Source organism: Pteropus alecto, unplaced genomic scaffold (assembly GCF_000325575.1).
Source record: "Pteropus alecto unplaced genomic scaffold, ASM32557v1 scaffold146, whole genome shotgun sequence".
In the NCBI taxonomy this organism is placed as follows: Eukaryota; Metazoa; Chordata; class Mammalia; order Chiroptera; family Pteropodidae; genus Pteropus; species Pteropus alecto.
Window position 1 is genome coordinate 18,553,137 of NW_006442107.1, and position 4,295 is coordinate 18,557,431.

Below are 4,295 nucleotides of genomic sequence, written 5' to 3' on the forward strand. Positions count from 1 at the left end.
ATAATACTCTGAGTTTAAAAATTTTTGGATGCCACAAGATCCTAATTCAAAAGTTAATGTTACTACTATCTCAAATTCTACTTTGTGAATGATTAAAGATGTAAGACATGAACAACTGAAGAGGAGCTTTGATTCAGTCTTTGAATGCTTGAATTTTTTCCATTTAATATATTTAATACATCACACCAAATTCTTTGTCACTTTGAATATTATTGGCCTAGCATTTGACAAAAGATTCAAAAGTTTTTGAGCTGTGCCTTATCAAATGGAAACTGAGTATGACATAATTATAAATAAACAGCAACAAGATACATAAAAATCAAATATCCCTTAAACCTAAAATGTCTTCCTAGGGTAGGTGGAATCAGTCATTGGTTCTGAGTCTTTGTTTTTTTCTCCCTCCCTGGTGCCCTCTTTCTTTTTATCTGTAAATGAGAGCAATGGAATAAGAGATATATTAACATTTTTCAGGGATATCATGTAAGGGTGCTGTAGAAGCAGAGCAGCTTTTGGGTATGCCAGCGGGGCAAAATATTAGAGGTAGGCAGGAGCAAAAAGAACTGATGAGATTATTTTGAAGAAAGCTTAGGAGTACCCAGATTGTGAAGGCAGAAAAAAGAAAATTAGTGAATTATTCTTAAAGTAAGTACTAAAGCAAGGAATTAGAGGTAATGCCAAGGTTCGCATGAAGCCAATTACGTTTGATTGATTACTGACAATAGAACTGATGTATCTGCAACTGGTCTTACTGAACTGGTATTACTGACTATACACATGATGAGCTGGTTTCATGGATATGATTGGACTTCCTCTTCCAGCCAAGGTAGAGTAACAGGAACTAGATTTATCCACTCACACATGCTTAAAGAACCAACACACACACATATATATATATATATATATACTCCCACAACATTTGATCCAATGGTTTTCAAGACACTAGGCATCAGGCAGTAAGAGACAATAATTTCTAAGAAATGAGATGAAGACTATGACTCTTCTGGTTTACCACCTTAAGAATGTTTCCAGGTTGTGGTTTTGTGAGAGGGAATTCATGTAGAGCCAGATTACTGAATTGATAAAACAGTACTGAAAATCTGGGACAGCAAGGCCAGCTAGAGCTTGCAGGCTACAGAACTACGGAAGAAAGAGCAACACAGAGAACTCCAAATCTGAAAAATGTCCACTTGAATATTCATCTGTGTACTGATAAGCACATGTACTTGAGGAAACTACCTGAACCAGGGAAATAAATATTGGAGTTATACCTGTTCCAAGCCTATTCTCAGTCTGGAGAACATCATAATTCACAAGTATGGAATCGAATATTCAGAGGGATTTTCTTTCAGTAGTGGGGAACTATTAGCCCTGTACTAAATGCTATTCTGTAAATTTTACCTAACAAATCTTAACAGCAAAATACAAGAGTTTCGAATTATTTCTAAGTAATTTAGCTGTATCCCAGAATAAAGCTCATGAATGTCTATGAGTACAAAAAATACCCAAAACCCAACAATGAAATAATCACAATGTCTAGTATCTAATCAAAGATTAGTAGGCATAAGAAGCAAAAAAATATGACTCATATGGGGAGAAAAATCAACCAAAGAAGCCAATCAAGAAACGACACAAATGGTAGAATTAGCAGACAAGAGCATTGAAACTGTTATCCAAACTGTATCTCAGATGTTGAATAAATTAAGCAGAGAAACAGAAGTTATAAAATGACCCCACACAAACCTGTAGAGTTGGAAATTACAATGTCTAAAATGAAAAACACTCTCAATAAGATAATTGGCAGGTTTCATTATGAACAAAAGATTAATTAATTTAAAGATAATCATGAAACATGCAAATAAAAGAGAATTAACCAATAATTAAATGGTCATAAATGAGCTATAAGATCAAACAACCTAATGTATGTGCAATTTGAGTCTCCAAAGTAAGAGAACATGAAACATATTTCAAGAAATGTCTGAAAAATTTTGAATTTGATAGAAACTGATACAAGAAGCTCGACAAATTTCAACTACCAGGAACATGCAGAAAAACACAAGTCATTTCATAATCCAGTTGCCTAAATGAATGCTAAAGAAAAAATCCAATAATCAGCAAAACGAGGTAAAAAAGAAAAGTTACATTCAAGCAGAAATTAAAGTTTAAAGATTATAGCATATTTCTTATCAGAAACAATTCAATGAAGAAAATGGGACAATATCTTTAAAGTTCTGACAGAGATAAAGACATGAATTCAAAATTCTGTGCCGAGCTAATATATATTTTAAATACAGGAATAAAATAAAGACTTTTTTTTTTTTCAGATATACAAACTTTGAAAGATTTCCTCACCAGAAGTCCCACACCGCAAGAAATATTAAAGGAACTTCTTTAGGTAGAATGAAAATGGCGCATGATAGAAATGTGGATCTATACAAAGACACAGAGTCCCAGAAAAGTAACTACATTGATAAATATATAATATTTTTCTTGACTATTGAAACCAAAAATGCAATGCATTTTAAGTCTTATAATACGTTTATAAGTAAAACACATGACAAGAGCTACGTCATACTAAAACATGAATGAATCTCATAATAATTATGCTGAGTGAAAGAGACCAGACAAAATGATTTTATTAAGTACAATTACATTCATAGAAAACTCTAGGAAATGCAAACTAATCTGTATGACAAAAAGCCAATAGTCACTAAGTAAAATGGGTGAAATGAAAGGCAGGAGGACAAAATTATAACAGAGTACGCCAAAACTTTTGAAGATAATGGAAATGTTCATTAATTTTATTATGGTGATGGCTTCTTATGAGTATATAATTGTCAAAATTTGCTAAATTATATACTCTAAATATAAGGAAACTTTTGTATGTCAATACATCAAGAAAACTGGTTTAGAGTCCAAAAGGTTAAAGATGATAGATGGTTGCTAAGACTCTTTCTCCCTATAGTATATTCTTATATGGGTTGAGAACTCGATCTTCAGGGAGAAAAACCCATGATCAGAGAGTACAAGTTGCTTATCATGGATTGTATGCTATATAAATATTAGTCAAAATAAATTGAATCCCAGCAGCATGCCTACAAAACAGTCTAGAAATCTGACCTCCTGATTTCATTGAGAGAAATGAATGTTCCAGTGTTTAATTCAATTAAATCAATAATTATTAAACATGATTTACTCTTCTTCTCTAATCTTTAGAACAACACTGTTATTTGACAATGGAAACAAAGCCTATTATTTTTACAATCTACTGTTTTGTTTTATAGCCATTATGTATGCCTTGTTGAAGTTCCTCGATATAAACAAACTGGTCAAGTTATAGTAATTTGACTGTGCTCCTGTCATATTTGTAGGACTACTAAGACTAATATCACTTTCAGCTGAACTAGAACTCATTTATTAAATTAGACATTAATTGGGAAAGCATCACTCATTAATGAAACAATTTTTTTTTATTGTTTATTATTATTTGTGCCCACAGCACCTGGTCTTCCTAGGTAGTTTCCCATCCAAGTACTAACCAGGCCCGACCCTGCTTGCTTATCTTCTGAGATTAGACATCAGGCTTGTTCAGGGTGGCATGGCCGTAGACCATGGACTGTGGCTCCACTGGGGCATGAACCCAGGACCTTCTGCGTGTAAAGCAGATGTGCTAACCACTACACTATGGAAATGCATCCTGAAACTTTCCTTTTTTTTTTTATCTTGAAAGTTAACATACAAATTATGGCATAAAAGAAAAAAAAAAAACATTATATCAGAGAACCTGAATTCAAGATGGAGACAGACTTATAAATGAGTATGTGTGGTAAAACGTGGCCGGTGCTTTGATAGTCCTGTATTCAGTGCACAATGGGACACATAGGAAATAGTGATTATTATTTCCTGAGTTTTGGTGAGAAAAAGCTCGAAAAAGAGAAGAGATTTGAGCTGAATCTTAAGAATGGCCCAATGTGTGCTAGGTAGAAAAACAGAAAGTGGTCATTTTAGAAAGATAAATGAATGCACACAAGCAAAATAGTAGCTGAACTGTCTGCATAGTGAATGGAGATTTAGCCAAAGATGAAGCTGTAATGGTATTAAGGAGGCAGATTATAGGAAGGAAGGGACATTTAGGAGGGGTTTTAAATCAGACACTCAGGTTACTAAGCCTTATGTCCCTATTAGGTTACTTTATCTCTCTAAATTGTTCTTGCCTTGTTATAATTAGCCACAGTTTAATCTGAAATGTAAAAATTGTCTTACTATTCTTTGTATGAACAAATTATCTAAACCACTTA

At 33.3% G+C, this 4,295-nt stretch overlaps 1 pseudogene; it reads right to left on the bottom strand.

Annotated features, from left to right (window-relative positions):
* Nucleotides 1-3,487: 3,487 nt before the first annotated feature.
* Nucleotides 3,488-3,607, bottom strand: LOC112469433 (annotated as a pseudogene).
* Nucleotides 3,608-4,295: the final 688 nt, after the last annotated feature.